This window comes from Ochlerotatus camptorhynchus, unplaced genomic scaffold, assembly GCF_037179485.1.
Source record: "Ochlerotatus camptorhynchus isolate MF236.1 unplaced genomic scaffold, CSIRO-AGI_Acam_v1.1 ptg000062l, whole genome shotgun sequence".
NCBI lineage: Eukaryota > Metazoa > Arthropoda > Insecta > Diptera > Culicidae > Ochlerotatus > Ochlerotatus camptorhynchus.
The window spans coordinates 11,219,873-11,241,884 of NW_027040552.1; the positions used below are offsets into that span (position 1 = coordinate 11,219,873).

At 39.0% G+C, this 22,012-nt stretch overlaps 1 protein-coding gene across 1 annotated transcript in view; it reads right to left on the reverse strand.

Moving 5' to 3' along the window:
* Positions 1-22,012, reverse strand: part of LOC135696882 (mucin-19-like) — an 81,307-nt gene that overhangs the window by 59,021 nt on the left and 274 nt on the right. The gene's annotated exons all lie outside the window — the stretch shown is intronic.

Sequence of the window (22,012 nt, forward strand, 5' to 3'; positions counted from 1 at the left end):
GTGCATAAATAACTCGGAGAAACCAGCTCCAAGGTCGGTGCCATCACCCTACCCTTAACGCTCATGATCTTCCTTCCATCGCCACCATCGTCATCGGATAGCGTCAAAGTTTACGCCATGGACGGCAGCTTCCTTTCGTTCTCCCTTCACACACATGTCAATTTTCTGGACGTCTGACATCGAGCTGTCGAAGAGGCGTTATTTTTAGAAACCGCACCGTTGTTGTTGCTCTGAATAACCAGCAAAAACGACAGGCATGCGTGTTTGCGAAAATTAAGTCACTCGCCCATAACAATGATCCATAGCTAACCTTCTACCTATACTCCACGGTGCTCCACGTCTATACCCGAGGAAGGATTGCGTGCAGCTAATCGACTTTTTACCACTACATCCACAAGAGCCACAATCAGACAGGTCAGGAACGGAAAGTGAGATTGATTATGTGTCGTTTCCCCCTCAGGGGTCATTGATGTTTTCATTTTCGCGCACCATGAAGAATATTCCTTGGAACACGTCTGATTGATTTCGCAAGAAAAACATCCACATTCCCCTATGATATTAATTATTTTCCCACAGTCGTTCAACACTGTCCAATGCCATTCTGAAACCCAAGCCTCTTGTACAATCAGACATAAAGTTCCGTTAGCTGGTAGGTAGTCTAGTAGCAATCTCTCAAGGATCATTGACCGAAGAGTACAGATATCGGAATCTCCGCAATGTTATGAGCAATTGCATTTGCATAAAACCACAATAAATTTCGCTTTTAATTGGTCTCCCGGTTTCGCGGAGTAGGGTCTGCACTATACTGACTGGGTGCAGTGCGCCTAGAGAACACCAAATCCCGAGTATAACGTAGTACCTACACTTTCGTCTTGTTCCATCCCGTCCAAAGTGGATGTTGAGAGCAAGACACATATACGAAGGACTGGTAATAATTGTTAATAGCTGCTGGTTCTGCCCTCTGATGGTAGTCAAGACAAGCTGATGCACACTGATCTCCGAACGCACCGCACACGGATACCGCATTCCTAAGGCACACCGGCACGCGGTGGTCATGATGATGACGACGACAACCGATGGTTCTTGCGGTCATTCGCATCCGAACCGAACCCGAACGACTGTGGTCTGGATTCCCGGGAAAGTGTGAAACTAATCATGCGGCAAGAAGCGAGACACAGAAATCCTGGGTTAATTACGGCTGTCAGTGCTGATTGTGTGTTCATATTCTCTGGCAGCTCGGGAAATCGATTGCACCTAGACACACTGCGGTGCGGCTTTCGATGGTGATGCGACAATAGGATAAGGAAATTATTGTTTGCCACGGAATATGCCGCTTTGGATTTATCGCATTATCAGGTTATTTGAGTGGAAATTTGTACGCGGGCGATAAATACAAAGTTTGGTTTCCCTATTGTTCTTTCGATGGTTTGGTAATGAGAATAAACAGAGGAATTGATTCAGGCTTATACCGGATTTTCTCTGGGTCATTTCCTAGGTCAACTCCTGATGCTTTGTGGACTAAGCTCAAAGGCATTATTGATAATAGCACCGTCGCGACAAATTGGCTTGAACATTGAGGGGAGGGGTGGTAGTTGGTTACGGCGTTTACGTATCCGAAAATTATTATGGGGAGGGGGGGGGGGTTTCGGTGGGCTAACGTGCTTCACACCCCACCCTCAGTTTGTATTACATAGTTTCAAATTTGACAAGTTATAAATATCACTTCCTCTATCAAGAATTACAAAATTAAAGAAAAGGGAGGGTTGAAAAACATTTTTTTTTTAAATAATCCCATTAAGCACAGTTTATTTTTTTTTCTAATCTGCCCAATTAAGAAGCATATTTTCTTATTAACACGAAACTAACACCTGTCAGATATCTTAGTAAATCTGCTAGTTTATAAACGTTCGGTTCTTTAGTGCAACTAATATAAGGGCGATAGAAGATCATATCTGAAGTAAAAAATTGTTCTACGCATATGATTAAATCTTAAAGATTACTGTTTGTCCTTATTATTATAAAAAAATACATTAAAAGTGTATTTTTTTTCTAACTAAAAAATGCCTCTCAATGCGCTCTACAACTCTTTCTTTGACACCAATTTTCTATCTTGTTTAGTTTTGTCGTAATTTCGTACTAAACACATCATGTTGGGTCGTTAATAAACGGTTGCGTAAAACACGAATTTAACCCCACCGTGCATTGCTGTTGACGTCTGATTGCAGCGCGCATAGCACACTTGATCGCCACGCGGAGTGACGGTCTGATAAGTGCGATAAGTGAGACCAAGAAGAAAAATCAAAACAGAAACTTACAGCTTGCTGAAAACAAACATGTATTCTCCAGAAGAGCTGGCGGATGTTCATCTCTGCTACTGTTTTGCCAACTGTGTGGCAACGACATGGTCAAGAATATGGTCGCAGGTTTTCCAACCGTCGACTGCCAAACGCAAGTATGTAAAAATAATGTTAGATTTAAGTTTTGTATGTTAAAATTACGCTGACACAGGAACCTTCACGTCTACACCAGGGGTTTGTCATATAGCTGAATACACGTACTCAACATAAAAAAAAAAACAAAACATATCATGGTACCGCTGACAACGTTGCAGATGTTCGGTATGCAGCAAACTTAAGCGATATGACAGCCATATCCATCCCCTGGTCTACATACCGTCGTTTCCGGGATGGAGCGTTATTTGACTGCACCTCAGGGTTTCCGTGGACGCTTCTCTCGAGATCGCCACGGGACGCTGATTATGATTTTGTTTGTGTTTGTGTTTCACCTTCCTGATGCATTAGGAAAAAAGTTACACATTGTGCATTAGCGGGTCAAAAAAGACCCAAACTGCACTCGCTCCCAAAAATCCATTTTTGAACCGATTCTTGATTTTTTGGTCTCAAATAAAAGATGAAGCTTCCTTAAATGACACTTTGTCTAGAATTTATCCAATTTGGCCATTAAGGCATCTGGCACCGGTTCCAATAGGGCTCAACAGAACACTTCCAAAATCTCATGTACTGGTACCGTCCGACGACTCAAAATTTATGATTTTCACCCAGAAGTAAATAGGCATAATTTTTTTTTGTTCATTAATTTATTTGATAAGACTCAACTGAATTAACTTTACAGAGCCGAGGATTCTTGGTCACTATACAATACATCTTAAAACTATAGTCAAAAGGTACAACACAATAAACACTTTATATTCCGCTATCTAAAAAGCCTTCTTCATCAGAACTGGAGCCGCTTCCAGTGGTTTCATTGCATGGCAGTTACGCCATCGTGGGACAAAGCACTTCCATTGCAGCAATGGACGCAAAACGTGGTCAACACTCACACACTCATCACGAAACGGTTGCTTTCCAAAGTCGACGACGCATCGACCAAAAGAACAATGAGCAGGATCACACAATGGTTGCTGCCGAGAAAACAGACGATCGCGTGGCACACATCGAGAGTGGCCTGCTTTTGTCGATAGCCGAGTGAACACTGAAAATAGGCATTATGCAACGGACCAAAAACCGAATCTGGTCACATATGTATACCCGGAACTTGTTCCGGTAGGGTTCAAAAAGGACACTTCCATAACCTCATGTACTGGTCATCCGACTTGAGTTTATGATTTTTCAACTAGTTAGAAGTCAGTAGACTTCATGCCATGGACCATAAGAAGGATCTGCCCACATCCGGATATCCGGAACCGGTTCCAGAAGAGCCCAATAAAGGAAACTTTATAATCCTCATGTACTGGTACCATCCAACGGCTCAACATTGATTATTTTGATCCTGAAGTAAATTGACATACACCCCTATTCTGTATTTCGTTTCGAACGAAATTCTCATACAAAAAAATATTTTTTTGTATGAGAATTTCGTTCGAAACGAAATACAGAATAGGGGTGATAATCTTAGAGTTTTACACTAGCCATCCGGGGACAGAAGAACGGTTTCTGGTTTTTGATGATCTGGAACGGGTGTTGGAAAAGGCCAATTTAACACTATTAATTTATTTTCCCAAAAGGACACGTGGCCTATGATAATCGTTGCCATAAAAGATGTAGTTGCAATCATCAAAAAGTCAGCAGTAAATAATTTTGAATTAACGCATGTATCTCAATCGATATTTTTTAAATATTTTTCGATTCTGGTTCTAGCTGTCTGGATATAGCTAGAACCTCCTGTTGATCCATGGCATGATGTCTATTTACTTCAGGATAAAATATCATACATTTTAAATCGTCGGATGGTATCAGTACATAAGGTTTTAGAAGTGTCCTTTTTGCGATCCTGCCAGAACCGGTTTTGGGTATCCAGATGTGGGCAGATCCACATGTTGGTCCATGGCATGAAGTCTGTTTACTTCTTGATGAAAAATCATAAATTTTGAGCAGTCGGACGGTACCAGTACATGAGGTTTTGGAAGTATCATTTCTGGAGCCCCGGTCCATGGCATGATGTCTTTTTACTTCTTGATGGGAAATAATACATTTTGAGTCGCCAGACGGTACCAGTACGTGAGGATTTGCAAGGGTTTGTTTTTTGGGGCGAGCCTGAACCGGTTTCAGGTATCCAGATGTATCCTTTTGGCTCATGGCATGATGTCTATTTACTTCTGTATGGAAAATCAAAAAAAAAATGCACCAGCACATGAGGTTTAGGATGTGTCCTATTTGGACGTGAGATTTTGGAAGTTATGCGATCCTGTCAGAACCGGATTCATGTATCCAGAAGAGCCCAGGTCCACCTGTGGGTCCATGGCATGATGTCTATTTACTTCTTGATGAAAAATAATACATTTTGAGTCGTCGGACGGTACCACCACGTGAGGATGTGGAAATGTTTGTTTTTGGGCCATGCCGGAGCCGACACTGGGAATCCAGGTGTTGTATATTTACTTCTAGATGAAAAATCATATATTTTGATCCGTAGGACGGTACATGAGGTTTTGGAAGTGTCCTTTTTTGGGCATTGCCAAAAACGGTTCTGGGTGAATTTAAAAGGAGAAAAAATGTTCCCCGTGTTTAAAAAGGGGATGGACAGAACATCGAGAATTGCAGAGGAATAACTTCGTTGTATGCTTGTTCGCAGGTTATAATAAACGATGTACTTTTCGACTCCTGCAAGAATTACATTTCTACGGATCAGCACGGTTTCTACCCCAAAAGATCAACATCTACAAATCTCGCCCAATTTGCTTCGTTTTGCATACGCAACATTGATGCTGGTACTCAGGTCGACACCGCATACACTGATTTGAAATCAGCTTTCGAAAGAGTTGACCACGGAATATTACTGATGCGTCTAGGAAGAATTGGTGTCTCTGCGGATCTTGTTGGCTGGTTTGGATCATACCTTACGGAAAGGAACCTGTTCATCAACGAACTTTCCCTCGTACTACCATCTGGCTGCCGTGTGTTTTACGCTAATGACGTCAAAATATACATGATCATTAAAGGTATCGAGGATTGCTATGCTCTACAATAAGATTGGACGATCTTGAATCAATCTTTCAAAGATCGATCTTTTTCATCCCGATTTCCGATTTTTCGGATCGATTCTGTGCCCACGAAGAGATCGAAAAAATCGATCTCATCTTTCGATCTTTTCGATCTTCAGAAAAATAGGCGTCACATTTTTTAAGTGTATTTACTTTGCAAAAACTATTTACTCTCACCACAGACTGTGTAGTAAATTTAACGAACTTAACGTCAACATCAGCATCGCTCTGTACATTGACGTCACTATTTGCGTTTCCGATATTTACGAATACAGCAACAATTGAAGGTTTGTGCTACCTCCCTCCTGTGCTCATTGCTCCTTACCGTCACGATAACATTTCTCGATGAACATTTCAAAAGGTCCTATCTGCTTTGATCGACTCTCTTCATCGACTGTCTCTTTTAATACACGGGAAAAAATCCGTTCCGAAATTCGTCAACTCACGATTTTCGGAACAAGTAAATTTTTCGTTTACGAAGGTACACCATGAATAAAAATCATGAAATCGTGAACATTGTTCCAAAAAATAAACGTAACGCCTGCAAAGGCAACAAAAGTCATAGAATCGTGAACTCTGTTCTGAAAATCATGATCTAGTTCTGGTATACGTGATTTACGTTGTGATTGATAGTTCACGGTATTGTTCTCAAAAACGGGAACATGGTTCATGGACTGTAAAATGTCAACTTCATTATAATTACCAATATTTTAAATGGAGTGAGGAAGTAGATTGAAAACAAAGGAAGCCTTGAAGCATGTTTTACCCGCATCCCAAACTGGCAGCAGGTATCTGTCCAGCAGATGGAATGAACACACTTTCAGCCGAGTTTTCAGCTCAACAAATCAACACCACCTTCTACTTGCATCGGAGCGGCGGATGCGTTCGGGTATTCTTTTTCTTCAAGGACGGTCAGTATGATGACATGTACTAGCCACTGCCATTGTGCCGGACCACCATTCTGATGATACGGCTCAGCTCACTCAATAATAATCGAGACACTATTCTCGACGGATCCGAGCACTCTATACACACTAAGATTATTTTACAGAAATCTGTGAAATTTTATCGAAATCTCAACAGCTGAACGTTCTGTAAACAGTTCGGTGGTTTTTCACAGTTTTCCTGTAATTGTTCAACGAATATTTGTGAAAAATCACAGACAACCTGTGAAAAATCACCGAACTGTTTACCGAACGTTCAGCTGTTGAGATTTCGGTAAAATTTCACAGATTTCGGTAAAATAATCTTAGTGTGTAAGGATAAAATCAACAACAACTGAAAATGACTGCTTCAGCATTGCATGTGATCCAAGTTCACGATTTCAGGAACGAAAATCACACTTATTTTATTTTGTGTTTTCTGTAGCGTTATGAAATCGATGGTCGCGCTGAACAGGCGTGACTTAAGTTCATGGATTTGGGATTTATTTCATGAAAATGTTATTTACTCGATCACGTTTACGGGAACTAAGTCATGAATTCAAACGAACTAGCAGTTCGTGCTTTCGTGATTTGTTGTTCACGAATACCGGAACGGTTTTTTTTTTGCGTGTAACTACTGCTATGCTAACAGATTTCGCGCTATGTTTACTACATAGTTTAATAAAGGAGGTTCTTATCTAGTGGCCAGAATATCAAATGCAACAGGGAAAGGTTTTGATGCTGAGTTATTAACGAAAAAGAAAGTCGATGAAGAGAATCGATCAATGCAGATAGGTCTTTCTGAAATGTTTATCTAGATTTTATTGAATATTATAAAGGAAATACCAACGTAAATAGGCGTATTAAAATAAAAATCAGAAGATCGATCTATCAAAAATCGATCCTTTGGTACCGATTCAATCAGTGGATCAATCCTAGAGCCAAATATAAGATCGATCTTTCTCTGAAGATCGCCCAATCCTATTCTACAACTGCTGCTGAATAGTTTTGTTGATTTGTGCACCCGGAACATGCTGACGTTGAGCATGCACAAATGTAACATTATATCGTTTCATCGCAAGCTCAACCTGATTACGTACGATTATTAAATTAATGGTCGAAGCAAATATTTTGTATTTCAAGGTTACTGCCTTCCATTGCTAAAACATATTGTTCTATGTTAGACGGACTTCAGATTACTGAAAAATGGTTCGTTCGGGTGAATGGATTTCGGGCGAATGTCATTCGGGCGATTGTTATAGATTCATTATCTCAGGTTTAGTTCATTGGCTTTGCAGATAAACTACGGAAATATGATGGATGTGCTACAAAGACCTCATGAGTAAAGTGACGAACCAGTCACTGGCTGAAAGTCACTCTTATAAAGAAAAAAACCTTATGAGTAAAATCCAAAAGCCTTACGGGTCAACTTAAGAGACCTTATGAGTTGACTGCAACAAACCTTAGGAGATTATTTTCTTAAATTTTGGTGGCCTTTACGTATAAAACTCCCCCCCCCGTGAAATATGGACAGCCCCCTAGATGCCTTACGGATCATTTTCGTGTATCTGACTACATGGACCTTGAGCGAAATTTAAAAAGACCTTATAAGTCAGTATTATTGAGGTACAAGCTCACTAGACTTTTGAAATATGTACAGAGATCTTATGAAGTATGTTCGGAGAGCTTAAGGGGCAAGTCTTGATATCTTAGACATAAGTCTAATGAGTAGATGATGGATCCTATTAGGCACATTACATGTTTGAAACAAGTCGAGATATTGCCTTCACCGTCAACACAGGTAATATTTATGACTGTGTTTCAGTATGAATGGTCAGCTGACCCATTCCATGAAGTTTTTTAACTCGACTTTCCAACAACATTTCTTATTTTCTGTGTTGTTATTACTTTAAATTAAGGTGTACTATAGACAAAGCTTAAACGAAATGAATAATCACGGGCCGAAAACCTGCGTGTCACTTCACCTGCAATGGGTCAGCTATAGTTATAACTATGGAATGTCCTCACCTACCACTGAATTCGCTATATGATAATTGCAAGTCCATCATTCTCTACATCTCTCCCCACCGACAACGACCGTGTTTGCTCAAAACTTTCGAGAGCAAACGCTTCGGATTGAAATTGAAAAATGTCCATCGCGTTCAATTTCTTCCATGAGTGGTTTTCCGCTTCAGGCGCGGGCTTCTTCATCGGGTCCATTCGGTTTTTCAGCGGCGGTGTTATTTATTTTCCATGAATAAACACACACATACATACACACACACATAGACACAAGCACTCACACTAGTGTCATCAATCATATTTTCCTGCGCCTCTCAAGTTTCGTGGGAGGTACAACAGTTACCCATCTACAAGTATCATCGGACGAACCGCACCGCGCCGGAAAGCTCTTACCGCATAGGATGCTGGGCCGGATGTGGCCCAGTAGAGCGGTTCAATATGAGAAACAAATGTTCTTGAATCCTGGTTATCAGTTGTCGATTTTCTACTAAAATCAATCAAACAGGTGTACTCATCCCTTCGCTCAGTAGATAAAGGCGCAGCTATTAAGCAAGACCGCACTGGAGGTGGTGGGTTAGACTTCTGCTCGGTCGTTGAATCTTACTCAAATTTGAGTTTCTCAAATTCGCAAAAAGTAACTGAGTAAGATTTTCTTCCATTCTTGATTTGTTCCGTAAGACCTTGAAAAGGCCTCTAGAGATAACTTATTTTCATGATCTTTAGATAAATTGTAAGGATTATGATAATACTAAACCCATAGCTGTTACACTTGATATTCCGCAAGATCAACGACGATGGGACGGTAACATTTGATCTGTAAGATCTTTGAATTTGACCCATAATTTCCAGAAAGCGTATGTATAAGCTCAGTTGGTAAAGGTGCTGACTATAAAGCAAGACCATGCATGCTGGAGGCGACTGGATTCGATTATCGGTTAGCTCTAGGAATCTTCCAGGTTTGATAATTTCTCAGCTTCTTTGGGCATAGAATATCGTTGTACTTGTACTAATGTGCTTATGCTATAATGGGACAGGATTAGAAAGCTGTCAATTAATAAGTGTGGAAGTGTTCAAATACCATTAAAATGAGAGTTGACTCAAAACCATTCATGTGTCAACTTTCAACTGTCAACTTTTTTGTGTGTGATACTCCTTTATTGACTATAGCTTACTATTTCTGTAGAACTATGTTGCGCCATAGAGGTTATTCTAAGACCAGAAGGTCCCGAAGAAACGTGCTCAACTTTTTTGGCTCAGCTCTGGTACTATCTTCGGTCCCAAGCTAATCGATACACCCCTCGAAATATAGGAACATCCACGAACCCATCATTTTATCTGTTAAACTTTCATAGCGAATCAAAACAAACATAGTGTAGTACTAGAATTCCAACTAGAAAGGGGTACGCTTATAGGTGTACTTGGGACCAATAGGCTAACTAGTAATGAGCCAATTTAAAATCATTAGTTTCCACCAGTTGCGCAATGTACCAGTCAGGGCACAATAGGCTTGTTCCCGAACTTGCTTTTTTGCTTTTACTGTAAGTTGCTGTCAAAAAATAAAGCAGTCAACAGTCTTTTAACCAATTGAGCTAACTTTTTGTGAGTGTCAAGTTTGTGGTTGGCCCTAATCACATACAAAAAATCAACTAAATTGGGTTCTTTAATTTGGAAAAATATATCGGTTTCTATACATTATCTGAAAGGGCTTCGTTTTCTGAGAACAATGATATTTTTTTCGATCCCATTTAAATCCATCTCGATTTTTAAATCAAGGTTTAAAGCAAAATAATCACTTCACTGTTTGACACAAAACTAACAAATTGACAGCTCACTCCCATACAAAGTACCACCGAGGGGCGCTAAGGTGGTGATTTTTGCTAATGTAATCACTCTTATTTAAAATAGTTCCAGTGATCCAAAATCAATGACATTTTGGATTTCGGTTCCATAAATTACAGCTTCGTTTTGCAGGATGAAGTTCAATCACACCATTGGAACGTGCAACAGGCCACAATCCATCCTTTCGTAATATATTATACTGAAAATATGCAAATTAAACATTTTAGCTTCATAATAATTTCTGAAGAACTAAGACATGATTCAGTCGCTGTCAATTTGTTTATTGATAAAATGATAAACTTTTTACAAATTGATCAAAATAAAAACATAAAAAAAAATTATTTTATGTCAGATGGTGCTGCTTCACAGTATAAAAACCGAAAAAACTTTTCTAGCCTTTGTAAATTTAAGTCAAAGTATGGTATTGACGCTGAATGGCATTTCTTCGCAACATCGCACGGAAAAGGTCCATGCGATGCTATTGGAGGTACGATAAAACGCATGGCTACCAGAGCAAGTTTAGCCAAAGAACGCGAACACCCGATAAAGACTGCAAGAGAGTTGTTTAATTGGGCAAACAAACGAAAAGAAGAAGAACTTACAAAGTTGTCATTTTGTTATTCTACTACAGAAGAATACGAAAATATGTCTTTACAGCTAAATAATCAATATAATAATGCAAAAACAATTCAAGGAACTCTAAAATTCCACTCATTTCTTCCTCTATCAGAAAATACAATAAAGGCAAAGCTTTATTCAAACTGTCCTGACAATGATGCCAAAATATTCAATATTGTTAAGAAAGTTGTGTAAACAATAATTTTATAAAAATACAGGAATAAAAATAAACTGATGATATCCAACATATAATGTTATTTTTTATTGCGCACAATCACCATCCCTGAAAAATAAGCTTAATTCGCTCTTTTGAATCTTGCTAATTGAGGAGCTTACATTTGCAGTTCTCAAAAAGGTGTATCTCGAAATCGAGTTGTCTCATCGGTTTGATGTCTGTGGCGATGTTCGGCAATAGAGAGAAAATATGCACAGTATAAACACATCCAGTTTAAATGGATTAAACTGTTAGGCGATATGCAAGAGTTGAATGCACATTTTCAGCACAACGCACCAAAAATCACTTGAAGAAATCATTGTTCCTGATAGTGGGATTTTGTAACTTGTTTTTCAAAATACTTTTAAGGCAGAGAATTTCACTCGAATCTTTAAGCTGTCAGTGTCATTTTAACTCAAAATTTTCCAATCTTTCCGAAAAAAATAATTTTGAAACTGGAAAAACACGGAGTACATCCGAAAAGGGCCAAAACTTATTAAGTTATCAAAAAAAAACAATATTAAATCAGTAATATCTTCTAAACGGTGCATCTTAGAAAAATGTTACTGAAGTACTTTTTGTTTGCAAATTTGATGTACTTTCATAAAATTAGGGTGACAAACTTTTTTGACTTTTCTTAATAGCTTTTTTGAAAATTGTATTTTTTTAAAAAAACAATTTTTTTCATCGTAACCTATTTTTCTCCAGAACAACCTACTATGCACTAGATAGCATTTTTAGTCAGCTATAACATAAGGATAATAAAAAAATTATTAACATGACACTTTAAAGGAAAAATTTATATTTTAGTTCAAAACACAAATACCAAACTTTTTTTTTTACCGTGCATATTTTCTCCATATAACACCAACAATTGTCTAAAACTTCGCGCAAGACACCAAACCAATCGGACAAACCGTTTCCGAGATACAATTTTTTGAAGATATCATGTGCATTTTTCATAGGCCCTTCTCATAAGTAAGGCTAGATTCAAAATGGCGAACCAAGTATGCAAAACGGCGTTTTTCTTCCCCAAAAACTTGTATGCAAGGTTTCATGCAAATCAAAAAAGATGAAAATTACTCGTTGCTTTAATGATATGGAACCGCTCATTTGTGATGCAGATTAGGAATATGCAATTACCTCAATACCCCTAAAGAACCCAATTGGTTGATAGATTGCTGAGAAATGGTTGTAAACCATGGCCTACTCTTTTGCTTATAAAAGCGCTCCTAGTGGTCGTTTTCAGAAGCTTTTGACGTCTACTTGTTGGCAACAACAATAACAATAACAGTGTATTTTTTCAGTTCATTAAACGCTCTTGTTTTGAAGACGGTCACCATGCCACAGGAGAGTAGAGAAGAAAATCGCGCACAGTCACCTGGAAAATGCATCGTGGTCCGCGTCCAAGCTGGCTAAAGTGTTGAATTTTCCTAGAATCACCGTATGGCGTGCGCTCAAAACGTACAGGGAAGCCTTGACGACGAATCGGAAGCCATAAAGTAAACGGCGTAGTAGAACTGCCAACCGTCAGCTCCTTGGAAAGAAGCAACCCAGGTATGTCCGATCGTGATTTGAGTAAAAAGTATGATGCGGCCCGTAGTACAGTGCAGTGAATTCGTTACCCGAAGGAATACAGGCATACCGCAACAGTAGGCAACCAAATCGATCACTCAAGCTGAATACTGTAGCTAGAACCCGTGCTTGACAGCTGTATGACAGCCTGCTGTCCAAATCCGGTGGGTGCATACTTATGGATGATGAAACCTACACACTTAGTTCTAGATAGAGCTGGAATTAGGGCGTAACAGCTTTTGTAAACAATGACTTCTCTTGATGATTTCTAAAAAGTCAAGGCTCACCCATGCAAACCATCATCTTCATCGGATAGAGGAAAACTTACCCTACCCGATGGTTTTGTTGGTTTGCGTGGGCGTGCCTTGAGTTCATAGAAATCATCGCGAGAAGTCATTGTTTACAAAAGCTGTTACGCCCTAATTCCAGCTCTATCTAGAGTTAGAAAAATTCATGTAAATTTAGGCGCTCTGAGACTGACATATACGGTTGTCAATTGACATAAAATTGTGCCATAATAGACGCGAAATTCAGCCCAATTAAACGTACTTTTCGTCGAGTAACGAACTTTTCAGTCTCGGAGCACTTAATTTTACATGACATGTTTGTTTACGTCTCATCCTTTATGTCAAGGATAGATTACGTTACGTGTAAAATTAGGTATTTCTAAGTGTGTATGTAAAGGCCGACTTCGGAGAGTTTCCAGGACCAACATTTTACAAGGCGAAGGCTCGAGGAGGTGTCCCTGGCAGATTCAAATTTGTTTTTGCGGATCTTGTAGAGAACTTGCAGCTGCCGCCAGAAGACAAAGGTTTTGATCACTAAGAAAATGATGAACTCGGAGGTTTACAAAACCGAATGTCTCCAGAAGAAAATTTTGCCCATCATAATGGTCCGGTGATATGTTGACCGGATCTTGCGAGCGGGGAAGTACAACAATGGTACAATGACAACGGAGTCTAGTTTGTTCCGAAAAACACTCAATTCGCCATATTGTCCCCAGTTTAGACCCATTGAAAACTGCTGGGCAATTATGAAGAGGAACTGAAGGTTAAAGGTACACACTTAGAAAATATCATGTAAATTTAGGTGCTCTGAGAGTGAAATATACGAGCGTCAATTTTGACATAAATTTAAGTCATAACAGACGCGAAATATAGCTCAATCAAACGTACTTTTCGTCGAGCAACGAACCTTTCAGTCTCGGAGAACTTAATATTACATGACATGTTTGTTTACGTCTCATCTTTTATGTCAAAGATGGATTCCGTCTCGTGTAAAATTAGTAATTTCTAAGTGTGTATAGTCATGAAAACGGCAGCTCAGATGAAAAATTGGTGGGATAAAATCGTCAAAACAGTGTACGATCGGTCTCGAGACCGTTGTGCGTCGATTGATGGGTCGTATTAAGGGAAAAGTTCGTTACTGGACGAAAAGTACGTTTGATTGAGGTGAATTTCGCGTCTGTTATGACTCTATTTTATGTTAAAATTGACGCTCGTATATGTCAGTCTCAGAGCACCTAAATTTACATGATTTTTTTCTAAGTGTGAAGCTAATGCCTTTCAGGTGATGTAAATATTACTTAGTAGAAAGTTCATTCACTAAGTGGCGCTACTGTTCCTGTTAATTTTCAGTACGTGCTATATCTCGTGATACTGACCAGAGGAGAAGTTACTGTCTTCGGAAAAGTTGTCCTGATAACCAAGAATCCTTTCGAATGGTGGTGATAATTATTTGTAATGTGCTGTATCTCGAGACCTTCTCTATCTGGGAAGCTGTTGTTTTTGGCAAAGTTTTTCAGCTAACCAAGGCCTTCTACATGGTTGACAGGTCAGTTGGAACTTTACTCACTACGCGGCACTAGTGTGCATATTAACTTCCAAAATGTGCTATATCTCGTGATTCTAACCACCTGGGCAGTTTCTGTCGTCGAAAAAGGAACATGCATAAATGACGTTGCATTTGAGGGGGGAGTTGAGACGAGCCATGTATTAGGTATAGCTAAATTCATTGCGAGGGGGAGGAGCTAGTGTAAAATTGGACAGTCTATGCAACGTTATTGATGGATGGTACCTGAGCAGTTTAATTCAGAATAATGTACATAGTAAATGCTGTATTTCGAGATTCTAACCATTTTGAAAATTGCTGTCTGTAGACAAAGTTATTCAGGTCACGAAGGTCTGGTACATACATTATTTGAAACTAACCTTTTTTGTTCCATGTTCCACTTTTCAAAAACTGTTCGCCACCATTCCCGCTCCAACAAAAAAGTTGGACAAATTAGACTAACACGCATTACAATTTACATTACATATTTACATGCACTGTCGTAAACATACTAGAGTCCATTGAATTGTTATGTAGTTTACGCATTTTCAAAGGTTTATACGTTTACGATGCGCTATGTGAAAACCCTATTAAATTTGTAAATTAATAGTCAATGATAAACCTGCGCCAGAACACTTGTAGCTTGCATGTTAATCTTTGGAACTGTGGTTGACAAAGCACTCCACATGTTAAGTTCGACGACTAGTGTAGTGAACGCACTTGTTTCCATTAGCAAAATTGAATGAAAATCTAGACCCACCAAAAAAAAAAAAAAAAGAATGGCGCAATATTACGAAAATCCAAGTCCAAGGGAGACGACTAATATGCAGGGAAGATTTTAAATTGATGTCGTGAGATGTACTCGTAGATAGAAAGAAGATAGATGAATATTTTGAAGATTTACTGCAAAATGAAGGAGCACGAAATGGCAAAACATTTTTCGTAGATTGATTCGCTGGCGTGAGATTTTTAAATCATCAAGGTTGCTGATGAAGCATAATATTACATTTGTAATCGCAGAAGGGAATCCTTCAAGAATTTGGTCTGCTGATTTCCTACTAAAAACTTAAAGTAACATGTCATGTTTTCTCAAGCACAATTCCCCCGGTTGGAAACCACTAAATTGTAGAAGGCCTTGGTTAGCTGTACAGCTTTGCTCAAGTCAGCAACTTTCCAGAGACTCAGGATCTTGAGATACAGCACACTTTGTAATTTTACAAGTACACTAGCGCCGTATATTGGCATACAACTGAACTAATCTTATCTCCACTCGGAAGGATTTTGATGTCTGAAAATTTTTGTCGAAGACAGAAATTTACCAGAAAGTTGGGATCTTGAGATAAAGTATACTGAAATCACCTATCATCCCGGTCATTTAAGGACTCTTCAAGGAATCACCGCAATTCAAATTCGAGCATATTTTCATTTAGTCTACGAGTATCCTTGGTTGATTAGATAGTAAGTGAGCGGATCTGAAACTTGAGTCTGATTCACACACACAACTGTGCTTTAATTGCTCATCCTTGTCATATATGCGTATTAATTGTAATTGTACTCTACGGTGTGTTGCATTAAGTATTAGTTACCCCTTCGTCTGTGTAATTAAAAGTTTACGTTGTCTGTGCCTTGGGGTCAATTTAATCCTTAATTAGGGTCATATATGGTCATATCTCAGCAAAGGTTCAACGGATTTTTCAAATTTCAAATGCTTTGTAAAGAAATTGTCCTTTAAATTATAATTATCAATGTTTATTTTGGGAGGTGGATCTCTCTTATGGAGGATGTTCTTCTCTGAACATCTTTGCCGAAAACGGAACCTTGTATCTTTTCTTTTTTGTCTTTGATTTGATTTCCGTCGATCTTGTCTTCCGTACAGAGTACCAATGCTACCGACGCCAGGAAGGCAGCTCCCATACCTGGACCCTACCTATCGATCCATCAACTCATGGACCGATGACTAACGGCTTCAGAAAATCCCAACGGCCTCAGAAAATCCCGGCGACGCCGACTGGGATTGAACCCAGGTATTTTGGGGTGAGATGCAATCATGTTTACCACTACACCACCGGCGCTGCTTACCTTGTATCTAGTCCACATAAAAAATGTCACACTTGTGCCGCCTGGTGAGTTAATTCTGAGCTGAACTCATTACCATAAAATCGATCTTGTTCATCTGAACAAATTTGCTCAAGACGAGAACCTTCTATCTAGTCAGGATATTAAGTTAGGGCAAACAATTCAAAATGAATGTCACACTAGCGCCACTTGGTGATTGATTTATGTGCAGAACTTTTGACGTAGACTACGTCTTACGGGAAGGTACTGGGGGTAAATCGAAAATCTAAAATTGCGACCGCTCGGAAATTTGCGGAAGTTTTCGGAAATTCCCTGAGTTTCTCGGAACTCATTTAAAGCGTCAGAAACTTCCTTGAATTTATATGTCCTGATGTTTTCAGAGCTTTCCTAAAGTTATCTCAGTTCTCCTGAAACAAATGAAACTATATTGAAAACCATTAAATTTCTTTGAAGTTTTTTGGACTTTGGAGATTTAAGTTTCCTTAAGTTCATTGGAGAACCTGAGATTCCCAGGTTCTCGAATTTGAACAGAATTATTGAAACTGTCTTTAGTTTATGGGAACCTACCCAAAATTCCGAACTATTCTTAAGTTTCAGAACTTCCGAAAAGTTCCTGAAGTTTTCCTGAAGCTAATAGAACCGCATTAAAACTCTGGAAGCATTCCTGAAGTTCTGGGGAAGTTGAAAAAACTGACGGGAGAAGACGGAAGAAACTTTCGTGCGAAGCTAGAAGAAGCTTCCAAGGGAAGTCGAAATAGCTTTTCGGAAGGAATCGGAAAATAACTTACAGGGTAAGGTGGACGGATATTCCAAGGGAAAGTTGGAAGAAACTTCAAAGGAAAGATTAAAGAAATTTCAGGAAGGTCAAAAATTAACGTTTTTATGGACGTATTTTCCACTGAATAAAAGTATTTCCCGATTTTCAGAAATTACCGCGATGAGCCATCAGCTGTTTCTCGACTCCTTGGTAACCAAAAACGGAGAGAAAATTGAAACATTAGTTGAAAGAGTATCAAGCATAAGACATTTTTGTAGATAAGGCAGGCTCCAAAATTTTAATTTTTAAAAAGATAAAAGCCTCATACTATAGTTTCCTCTGACAATTCAGTGCGGGCAGGCAGTAATCATTTTGATTATTAATGAGAAATCTGCATAAATCGGTATTAAAACTCAAAAATCGGTATTCTGAGGAACTTTATCTGTATGCCGGAATCAAGTTTGAAAATCGGTATAAATATCGATAAATCGGTATATCTGGCAACGCTGGTAGGAATAAACCAACGCATGAACAAAAACATCAATGATCGCTGTCATATGTTTATCTTTCTTTTGCTTTCCCTCCTTCATTCACGGGAATGCGTTAGTCTCCATAGCGATGGTTGCTGAGATTGAAATATTTCCAAGAACATGTTTGTAAATGATTTCAAATTGAACGTTAGGCGATGCGGTTTTTTCCATCACTGGTTAGAACTACTGGTCATATTTTTTCTAGTAGATGTGATTGCCGCTTGATATGGTTATGATAAATAACAAATTCACCTATTTAGAACCATATCCTTGAATATCTGGAATCGGTTCTACGGTGGCCATATGGGTCTATGGTTTTCGTTTTCTGAGCCGTTGGTCATATTTCATCGAATAGATGTGTTTTGATATGTCGCTTGTTATGGTTTTGAGAGATATCAAATTTGCCCATGGCGAACCATGATCCGGAATATATAGAACTGGTTCTACGGTGACCATATGGCTCCGTAGGGGTTTTTTTTTGAGTATCATTGGTCATATTTCAGCGAGTAGATGTGATTTAATATGTCACTTGACATGGCAAATCAAAAATCATACGGAATTATAATCCGGAATATCCAGAACCGGTTCTACTGTGGTCATAAAGCTATTCCATTGTTGTTTTGAGTGCCATTGGTCATATTTCATTGAGAAGATGTGATTTGATATGTCGCTTGATATGGTTATGAGAGATATGAAATTTGACCATATGGAACCATAATCCGGAATATCTGAAACTGGTTCTATGGTCGACATATCATTTTATTTCTATGATTTGGAGCCATTGGTCATATTTCATTGAGTAACTGTTATTTGATATGTCGCATGGTATGATTATGGTAGATAATAAATTTGACCATATTGAACCATAATCCGGGACATCCGTAACCGATTCCATGGTACGCATGTGCTTTTATGATTGTTCTCTATCGTTTTTGGGAATCACACAAAAAACAAAATAATATGTTGTCCCAATGATAAGTAAGATATATGATAAAGATCTAAAAAAACACCCCAGTGCCAACTTATTCTTGAATATATAGCAACGAGAGAGGGGCCTAGGCGGAGTACCGTCCAACAGATGCGTGAACCACTCACCGGAAAAAAAATCAATTAAATCGACCATGGTATCTCCCGGATAATTATTTTTTTTTAATATAAAAAGTTTGTCCCGGGTTTTTACGGGTTAAAACAGTTTCGAAAATGATCATCTGAAGGCATGTCTTGTCTAAAATGTTGCATAGCAGATTCTGCCGAAAAATATTGTAGCAATGAGTTTTGGTAACATAAATTTGCCTTATTTTTAAGTTTATTATTTGCTTAAACCAGTCCAAAATAGTGAACAACTAATAAAATTTCGGCCTAGTTACCCATTCAGCCTAATGGACTAATTCGGACTAATGGCGTTTGGCCTAATGACGCATCACCGTCTGAACATAGCATAAAGATCAATTTAGCAATAAATGATATTGACGAGCAGTTTTGGGACGAAATAAAATATTTTTTTGATTTTTCATGCTTAACATAAATAAGACCCGATTTTCTCGAGGTTTTAGAAGCAAAAATATCAAAATATTGTTCCACGGCAAAGTTCGAGTGGTAGGAAACGTTATTTTAAACTGGTCGAACAATGTGATCCATTTGTACTACCCTAGTGGAAGCGAGCCGGATGGCGCCTCATTCGGCAAAGCGGTGGGAACACACGGCAAGAAACGGGGCGGCCAGCTTTCAACGTATTGCCTCGCATAAGAGGAATTCCGGCGATCCTGCGGGGTGATGAAATATTTATTTTCATTTTCATCAACGTTTGTTGATTCATAATAATATCCGATATATTTATTCGATTGCAAAAAAATTGGACGTTTGAGGCCGCAAAAGGATCGTTTGCCGGAAAAACTGATGACAAATGGGATGGCGCCGGAAGTTATTAGAATAACAGATGGATTTTATATTGATTTTTGAAAAACATCCGTGATTTTTGTTTGCCCGGCAGTGCTGATGCTCTACAATGTAACGCTATTGATCACTGTTGGCGCTTGGTAATCGTTACGTAATTATCCAGCAACTGGCATACTCGAAAAGTTACATCCTGAGAAGCACTCTAAATCTTCATCCATCGAAAGCAACGAATTATCGCTGCAGTTGACAAAATTTATTGCCATAATCATAACTTTTGCAACACTTGAGAGTAAATTTCTGCCACTTTCCAATCCGGAAATGGCATCTGCCTGCAGTTGCAGCTAGAGAAAAGTTTTTTGTCATCAGTTATAAAAAACCGTACGTAATCGAGAGGAAGCCATCCGAAAGAGTTCTCCGAGAGGCGAAAACTGAACCAAAAGTAATTGTTTTACACCACGAAGGATAGCCGGAGCTCGGGGCGTGCCAACAAACAGACGACATACTTTTGAAATCTGAATCTTTCGGGGCGGCGGCGGGAAAACGTTGTTTTCCGCATTCACACTTTCGTAAACTATAGCCCGGGGAGAAGCAGGCAATTCAATTAGTTTCATTCCAATTAGCTTCCGGTGAGCTGAGTTTTCAAGCAGGGCAGCCAGCCCCCTTGGAAACTATGCTCCACTATACATGTAGGCACGCAGCACTGCTGCTGCTGCCACGGTGATTCCATTAGGTTAAGTGGCCTCGGCCCTCCTCTTCGGGAGGCCGTTTATTCCGCTTTGGAGAGGTGGGAATTCGTCGCCGGTTTGCCATTTATCCGGGCTTTCAAGTGCTAAATGGGAGAAAACTGAATTTTGTGAGAAGGAAGCTGGCGAGAAGGGGGATGCTGCTTCAATGATGAAAACGCTTTATCTTCACTCAATGTTGTAATTACATTTGGGCGAAAGTTTCCGGTGCTTTTGAAGCCGCATAGTATAGTATAGGAGACGATGTTCGTTTTTGATTCTAGTTTGGAGGATGTATCACTGAGAGATGGAATTCATGGAATTGTCAGTGGAATGGTAATGGGTCATTAGGCCGAATGGGTCACTTGGCCGAATGGGTCACTAGGCTGAATGGGTCATTAAGCCAACATTTTTTATAATTGTTCCCATTTCTTCATCTGACATCTCTATTGTTCCGGTTTAAGATAATAATGAATAGCGAAAAGAAGGCTAAATTATATTTGAGCATTTTTTTATTAAATTTTATTGATATACTTCGAAAGAATATCTCATGTATATGAGCAAGTCAAACGCGCACTTTTTTGCCTGTAGATTTGAAGAAATACTTCAAATCTCCTCGTACTTTGTACGAGTTAGGTAAAGAAGTGTGTGTTTGACTATTATTGTCGCATTAATGGCCCTTCACACTTTCAACTTCTATTCAATTTTCATACTGCCGTACTCTAGCGGAACTATCTACCTACCCTCTTCAGACCTTTCTCTAGCTAATAAATTATCACACTAAAGCTTCATGTTAGATAGCATTTCCAACCAACTATGAAAGTCGTTAACTTCAGTAACATAAAAACACTTTGAATCTTGATTTTTTTTACGTATGATCTCATCTTCATAAATTAGAAAATTTCGAAGCTCAACATTGAGTAGTGTTGCCCTTTTTTCCACAGAGATCTGGAAAAATGTTAACCGTCTCCGAGTGTTTAAGATTATTTCGAAAAACATACAAAAATTATTTTATCACTTTTCGATTGTCGGCCTAATGGCTTTCGGCTTAATGACCCATGCGGGGCCTGATGGCACCCGGCCTAATGACCCTACACCGATGGAATGTAGCATTCAAGTTCATTACTTCAGTTTGTGTCATGTGCTTCGATGATAAACTTTTCCTAAATTTGCGTTATTTTTAATTAGCGTGAAAACAACTTCAAAGCTGACATTTATGAATTCCAAAGTCTAGATTTCATTCTCGAAATTACTACGGTAGATGTAAGGATTTAATTTTATTTCGAGAATTATCTATACTGAATGTCTGTGGTTTTATCCCAGAAGCATGATTACGAGTGCTTGCTACCCCTCCATGTAAACTATCATAAATGGCCTACTGATGTTCTGCTAGCGATAAACTTTACCCAGGCAACAGCAACCTAGCAACCCTCGTTTCACAGAAAAAGGATGGGCCAACTACTACAACACTCGATGTTATCTCATACGTTCAACTTTGGAGTGTTACTCG